Genomic DNA, 8,420 nt, shown 5'->3' on the forward strand with positions numbered 1-8,420 from the left:
ATCTAAAGATATAAACATTCGAAATAGCGAATGTAGTTAAATCTACATCCAATTATTTGAAATTCAATCCGCTAACATACCTATTTCTGAATTGCATAGATGTCAATGAATCAGATATTGAAATCGAATATCTCATTCGAATGGTGTAATACAGAAAAAAAACTTATTATTCAATTAAAAAATCAAATCATATTAGTTTTTCATTTTAAAAATTACATTTAATTAGACTATGAGTTAGTTTTAAAAATAACAAGTATCCAATATCCATATGAGGCTTGGATTTGGAAAAGGTGTGATGATTGGACTGTGAATTAAAATTAAATTTAAATCAGATTCGAATTCCAAATTAGAAACTTAGATATGAATATGTAGACTTTTATTCTTTTGTATTCGAATAAGAAATTATTGTGATAAATGGTGCATTCGATTTCCACTGACTTCATTAAATTAACCATTTTATAAAGTCCTGGGTGCAGAACTATATATTTTTAAGTGCGTTACCTAAGCGTAAAGTTTGAAATATTGATAAAAAAAAGCAAGTTCTAAATAAAATTTGTTATTTATAAACGACTAAATTTTAGGGTGTCAATACATTTGGTGCATTGGTGTAGGCAAATGCTCACACTAGCTCACATGTGGTGTGACCTGAAACCGTAGGTCGAATGTCTGTTGTGACCGGCTATAGGAAGTCACGGGGTCTGGGCATTCGGAATTGCGCATTAAACTAATATGACCGTTGTAGCTTGAGTGACTTCTCAATTTGAATTACATTTAATCACTTCTTTTACATTTAATCACTTCATGTGTCTCTCTTCCGTCAGCTCGCTCCCGTCGCTCCTCTCTCATCTTTCCCCGTTCTTTTCTCTTCCCTCTCTTCGGTTCACCCCATCCCTCTCGTTTTTATACTTTCTCCACCTGAAAGCACCCAAGATTCTCCATCTTGACCAGTGCCAATCAAAATCTTGATGTCAGCGACGGGAATCACCAACATCACGTTGCCCAAACGGATCCACACTGTGCAGCCATTTAAATCGGCTACCAATCTGCCGACGGATGCCCCCTGCTTCGTTCCGGCGTGCATCGCCAGAATCTGGAGTCCACCTGAACGATTTTTATACCCAACAACGTCAAGAATCTCAACAGAGGAACAACAGAAATAAGGCAGCCATCGATTCTCTCTGTCCTCTCAACCGTGCAGTCATTGAATCCGGTCGCCGCCTGTTACCCACCCACCGATGGCCAATATGCTCCATCCCAGATTTGCGGCCCGAATATTACCTCTCGTGTGGTGGCGAACCGTAAATTAGTGAACAAGAAGCCTGGACGACGACAACAAATTTTCTTGCATTGCAGCAGATTCTTGGAGGACTCTTTCCTTGCCAAACGCCACCCGTCGAGCAGCCGGAGACTGTGACACCACAATAGCACGGCAGACTCTGGAATCCGCCTTCGGAGGCGAGTGAAGCATCTCGGACGGTCGTCTTCGGTTCTTTCCTCGGCCAGATGAGCAGGTAAGTTTTTCGTCCCTTGCCGGGTCCTTCTTGGCCTGCGACGTCAAGCTTCCTTTTAGTCCAAGGTCAGCGAAGACTGATCATCATTTACTACTGTTATTTGACTGATTCCTTCTATGCCTTTAGACAAGATTCATGCTCGTCATTTCGAAATCTCATTTAAGTTCAAGTTGATACGGGCACTAGATTAATTTCTTGTAGCTGATCATGATATTGAGTTATGCATTGCATAAATGTTTGTTCCTACAGATTCAGCGTCTCCCTTAATTATATCAACTGAGTGATCTCAAACTATTAAACTAGCTGATTGTTTACTAGTATTGTCGTAAAGAGTTGCAGGGTAGAAGAAGATCGAGCAAATCTCCATCAATTTGGTGATGCTTTTATATGTACTTCCCTTCTGCAGGTCCTGCTCAACCATTTGTCAATCAAATGGCTATGTCCAGCAAGATGCAGAACACGTTATAGATCAACCTGATCTTGGCGTGTTTTTTTAATTTTGAGATCTCCAAAACAGCATCTGTAAGTGTCAAACTTATTCATCCCTTGCTTTGAGATCTCCAAACTAGCATATGTCCTTATCAGTTCTTAGATTTTATTTTATCTGTACTTGTCTACTTTATTTGGCAGCCGTAATTCGGACCATTCAGTTTTCTTAGCGTTTGATAATGTTTCTGAAGAATCCAAACAGACGGATGCATGGTTTCTCTATGTCCAGTAACATAAGTTTTTTAAAATTTGAGAAATACATATAAATAAGGTTTCATAAGGACTCAAAGCCAATAGTCTTAGCTATAGTACACATCAGATTTTGATGGTTTGCTATTTTAGTACTTTAACACTTCTAGCACATTATTGTGATCAAATTTATATAGGATCTCAGAAGCAATCAAAATCAATAGTGTCAGCTTTGTCACCTCACAAAATCATGGTAAAATCTAATCTAAACGTGAGATTGTCCACCCTGCGGTTATTCCTGAACTGCTAAACATTTTTTTCACTTCTTTTCTCAAGCATTGTGCCATGTCGTTGAATTTGTGAACATGTATTTGCTTGCAGGCCTCCGAAATCTTTCTTGGTATTTCTCTCATTCACTAAATTGCAACCTCTAAATGCACATGTTGACGTCACATCAATTGCTATATTTATTACTAAACAAACTTGCATGTGCTTAGATAGAGTTTAGTCATCTTACTGAATTGTTTGATTCATGTTCAAACATTTTGGAACTAGCACCCTGTTTGGTGCATGTCACAAATTTGTTTTGCATAGAGGACGTAGTACTCCTACTGCAATTGATCATTTTCGATCTGTTTTCTATCCTTGTTCCTATTATAGTTGCCCTGTTTGGTGCATGTCACAAATTTGTTTTGCATAGAGGACGTAGTACTCCTTCTACTGCGATTGACCATTTCCGATCTGTTTCTATCCTTGTTCCTATTATAGTTGCATGTTAGCATAGGAGTTGTTAGGTTAATCTTATAACAAACTAGTTTTGCTTATATCTACAGTCTGCTACCTTACGTTACAGCTCCCATGTCAGAATAAAACAATATAAGAGTTAAAAAAAAAAAAAAGCGTCGCTCTAGTCTTTCATTGTACAGGCAGGCAACTGTTGGATACTAGGGTGGCTTCTATCGCTTCACCACTATATATGTCTAGATGATTTTGAGCAAACGATTGTGTTTATTCTTGGCGGAGGACTTTGAAGTTGGAACTACTGTTTAGGATTATTAATATCCAACCTCATAATCAGTCACCAAAAAACATGATTGTCAACACAAGACTTCTAAACCAAAAGTAGTTCGAGGAGTGCAACCACAAATTCCATTTTACTTTGTGAAATTCAAGATGGAGTTGAATGGATTCTTGTCCAACTTCGTTGGGCAAGACATAGGCCAGAATTGAGTGAAAAGAAAGAACTGAAATGTGGATGTTGATAACCGTAAAATTAGCAAATGCTACTATTTTCTGACACAAGCTTGAATCATTGAATTATGTTTGATTCAAGACCACAAAGATGAACTTTGATCAGAATAATGATTTTTTTCTATTTGTATTTGATGGGATCATGTTGATTGAAAGTATGTCCATTTTAAATGTTTTTTTATGATAAATCTATTGTTATTTGGTACATGTCTCTCTCAAGAGTTATTTAAGATTTGTCGCTTTAGGATATCTATTAATTATGTCATCTATTAATTATGTCATCATGGTCACTTCTACTAATTAAGTTTGTTTTTTATTTTAGTTTAGAATTTTAAACAATAAAGGACCATGAAATCTTATTTATAGAATATTTTATAATATATAACAATTATTTTCAGGGATTTTTCCTTGCATGCTATCTAAAGTACGGCTCCTTAAACCATTTTTAATTTATAGTTATGTTATATTTCAACTGATTGAGGACCCATTTTGCCAATTTTTTATTTGGGTGTTTAATTATTTTTGGTCTCATAAATAAGCATTTTTTGTATATTAGTTATGTGGGTGTGGTTTATCAAAAGCGCATGAATCTTATGCCCTAGTTAAAAAAAGTGGTAATTGCTTGATTTTTTTTTTTTTGAGTTACAGTTATAATATATCTGACTTAAAAATGTTGATGCTTTTACTATCTTTTGATGAATGTTTTTTTATTATAATTTCACTCCTAATAAATTCAGCTTTTCAGAATATATTAAGTTTGTCTATAGAACGACATTCATTCTGAAAATTTTTATATCTTTTGGTAGAATATTTATTTTTATTGTACATGTTTGTGCACTACTTTAGATGTTTGCATTCTTTAACTTTTTTAATGTTCTTTGGATGCACTTTCCTTTTTTTTTTTTTTTGCTTTATCTCTATCATTCCAATTTTATTCCATGTCTCCAAATAGACAAGGACCTAAAGATGTGCATTCTATATGAATTAGATTTAAAGATTTTTGAACTATTTTGGATTATATTGAATTTAAAAAATTTTAAGTGTTTAGCTTTTTTTGATAATTTTTGTCACGAAAGAGTTATATACAAATGCAATTATGCAACATTTGACTATTTATAAAGTTCTTATATGAATAATAAATACTTTATTGTAACTTTTTTATTTTATTTTTTAAAAAAGAAAATAGTTCCAATTGTCTTGTATTGTAGATATTCTTCACTTTTTAAATTCTTTTTTATGTTCTTTGGATGTATTTTCTTGTTTGCATTGTTTCTATCATACTCTTTGTACTTCTTACATGCATAATATTCCAATTCGAATTTAATTTTTTGTGTATTATTTTTAGAAAAGTTTAATATTTTTTATAATTTTGTTAATACAACATTTGACAATTTATAATCTTTGTATATATAATAAATACCCTATGTTAATTTTTATTTTATATTTTTTGAAAGGTTTTTTAATATTGCTTACATTATCATTAGAAAAGTTTAATATTTTTTATAATTTTGTTAATACAACATTTGACAATTTATAATCTTTGTATATATAATAAATACCCTATGTTAATTTTTATTTTATATTTTTTGAAAGGTTTTTTAATATTGCTTACATTATCTTTTAGGTCTTTAAATAATTAAACATTATTTTTCTTGTATAATTGTGATACTTTCATACTTTATCTCTTTTTTCTCAAGACTTTATACTGTTGAACTCTTTGATTGTTTAAGCTTTACTATTATATATCTGTTGATTTTTTACTAAACTTATTTATGTAAATTATTTTAAAGTTTAATAATTGTTTTCTTAGTTGTTTTCTTTTACAAGATTGTTTCATGGAATTGTGTTTATTGACTGCTATAATCGAACATGAATTTTATTTAGACATAATGACTTTCTTTTTTCCATTTTAATATGTAATTCTGTCATATATTTTAACTATTTGAGGATCACAGTTTGGCAATTTTTTTTTATTGGGAGTTTGGACATTTTTAGTCGTATAATCGTAGTTTATTAAGTTGTCATGGACCTTATACTCTTGTTAAAATGTGACAATTAATTGAACATATTTTGTTCATTAGGGTTATGTTTTATTTAGAATAATTTATGCTATTATTATCTTTCAATAAATAAAAGTTATTTATCTTATATATAATCACTAGTTTTCATACTTATGTCTTTTCTTTTCAAAGTTTTTATTATTGAGCTCTTTGGTTATTTAGACTTTATCTCTTGCACATATTTTCATTTTTTATGAAACTCATTAATTGATTGGGTATGTTTTTTTCTATTAGAATTATGATATTCTTATTTATAATAATTTCTGCTGTTACTTTTTTTTATTTTATTTTCCAATTAGGGTTATGATTTGTTATGTTTAGAACCACTTTTACTTTATTATCTTTTGTTAAATAAAAGTTACTTGTCATATATAATCAAGATGTAATGTCTTTGTTTTCAAGATTATTTATTATTAAGGTACGTGGCTGTTTAGACTTTATTTATTACAAATATTTTTCATACTTATGCTTGGACTGGCTGAGGGTTCCCCTTAGCTGGTCTCGTTTCTACAGAAGGAGAGTTAGGGATTACCTCCCGGGCTGTGCGCCTCCGATCTCAGCCGCAGGACTTATGGCCGGGTAGCAGTGATGGGGGTATGCTCCAGCCTCCAGCACGTGGCACAGCAGGGCGTCTCAAACCAGACAAGTGCCCACTGTTGGCTGGCCTTCCAGCGGCGCGTAGGCTCCAGCAGGCACCCGACCGTAACCTGCTCCTCTACCGAATGCGTCCAGTTGCAGTCAGAATCCTCTGTTCGCACAGAACGCAGCTATGGACGCGCAGCAGCTAGAGTTGACTGTGCAGTTTCCTCCGCACCCGACTCGACGAACACAAACCACACGAGCAGAGGTCACAGTCCAGAAATAAACATGGATTACAGTAGGCAGAGATGAGGATTTGGTTACCAGACTGAGGCCAAACGCAGGCTGCAGCTGCTTCCGGGCGCGGATTCTCCTGCTACAGGACTCGGTGAGGAACTCAGAACGGTGGCGGTTTTGGACGGGAGCTGTTGCGGAACAGGACGGCACTCGCAGGGATCACGGACTGTGCACGCCGGTGACAGGTTCAGCTTCACAGGCCCGTATCTCCCAGCCCACAGCTCGGATTTGAACGTGCTGGCCCGTTGGAACCGGGAGGGCGTCTCGAATCCATCCTGGCCGTTTTTACGTGAAATCCACGGTGGGTTGCGTAGCTATGGTCCGTCGAACGTGACGGTTCGGCTACTGATCCGTGATGGTTCGGCTACTGCAGGGAAGAAATGCACAGCAGCGAGCTTATGCAGATTAGGGAACAGATTTTACCTGTCTCCAGCGGTGAAATGTGCTGTTTGAATGCGCCTGGACCCTGCATCCAGTGCTTATGATGGGAGTGACGACCGTAGGTGGAAAGACTGTTTTACGGAGGGCGGACGTTGGTCTATGTCAGTCTGCAGCACAGCAATGTCGCACACAGCAGTAGCGGCAGAGAACCACGCTGGAGTGCTCGTTGGTTGCCTAGGGATTGCTGGCATCGTGGTGTACCTTCGGGAGTGCAGCGAATCTCTGCTGCTTCACGTCAGAGGGAAGGATGGTCTGCAACTATGCGTCGGAGAAGACTCACGCTGGAGTGGAAGATTATTGAAGGGGAGGATCTCGGCTGGCCGCGGGTGGCTGCTGCTGTGCAGCTACAAACTGGTCATTACAGGAAGAAAACGCAAGCAAAAGGACGCGTCCGACCCAAAACGCTGAAGTCTTGGATCGGGCCTTGTGCTGAACGGATCTGGAGCAGTGTGCCACGAACTGGTGCGCAGGTTGCATGCTGGTCTGAGCCTAGCGTAATCTCCTCCAACGCTGGGCTGCACCTAGCGTCCTCCTCCTTGCCGGGCGCCCAAGGCTGCAAGGGCGCTGACTGCTTCAAGGCTGGATGGGTGCTGGATCGTCTCCTTGCTGAGCTGATTGCTGCATGTTAAAAGCTCTTGTAGGCGACGGGGGAGGCTGTTGTGAAAGCCCCCTGAGCAGCTGAGCTGCACCTGTCTGCACCCGGTCAACCTCCTCTACCTCTAGGCCACGCCTGGCCGAGTCTTTGGGTGGCTAGTGGGTAGTCACGGCTGCATCGTGCTGTGGCTGCTGGGCGTTGCTGTGGTATGCTGAAGTTGGGGCAGACCTCATGCTCCCGTCCGTATCCATGGGCGTGCAGTTGAGGTCCCCTTGGCTAGCTGCACTTTTCTTGCTTGACCCGGCCAAGCTCCTCTTGGCCAAGTCTGGCCGAGCTTTGATTGATGAATCGGGTAGTCCCGGGCCCCCGGCCATGCCTGGCCGAGGCCGTTGGGGCGTCTCTCGGCCATCCTGGCCATCCAGGGGTAGGGTCACATCTATAAGATTTACCTAGTAAGTTATGTTAAATCAGATATATTTTTCATTTTTATAGATGTGATTTATCTTGGTTAGAGATTTCTTTAAATGTTCTTTTATGATAATTTGTTAGGAGATTTTAATTTATTAAATGTTCTTTTGTGTAATTTTGTTAGGAGGTTTTAATTTTCAAGAGCTTACTTAAAAGTCTATTAGACTTTTGTGAGGACTCTTGGTACTTCTAGTGATATCTTTTACATCATCTTTAAAAGAGTGTCACTCAAATACTGGTGCCAATTGGTTTATATTAACACGAATGCATATTTCTAACTAGATCTTTGAAGAATTCAAGGGTGCATGAATTGTATTTCCTTAGACGTATACATTTTGTGGTGTCTTTCCAATTTACATGCTCTTTCAAATGCTTTCACTTGTTTTTTTCTTCTTTGCTTGTTTAAGGTGTTGGATGTTAGAGATTCTTGTCTAGATTCTTGTCTATGATTTGAAGTCCTATTTTTAAAAAAGAATTAATTTTTGCTTTTATAAGTTTGACTTATGAAATTATATTAAATCTTTGTCGACTAAATTTAAG

General features: G+C 37.2%; 1 long non-coding RNA gene across 1 annotated transcript; it reads left to right on the plus strand.

Annotated features, from left to right (window-relative positions):
* The first annotated feature begins 815 nt into the window (after positions 1–815).
* LOC126410505 (uncharacterized) lies at positions 816–8,179 on the plus strand. Its single transcript, XR_007574577.1, has 3 exons — positions 816–1,511; positions 1,918–2,033; positions 5,996–8,179. It is a non-coding gene; the product is annotated as an uncharacterized LOC126410505 (long non-coding RNA).
* Positions 8,180–8,420: the final 241 nt, after the last annotated feature.

The sequence above is a fragment of the Nymphaea colorata genome, chromosome 11, assembly GCF_008831285.2.
Source record: "Nymphaea colorata isolate Beijing-Zhang1983 chromosome 11, ASM883128v2, whole genome shotgun sequence".
Classification (NCBI taxonomy): Eukaryota; Viridiplantae; Streptophyta; class Magnoliopsida; order Nymphaeales; family Nymphaeaceae; genus Nymphaea; species Nymphaea colorata.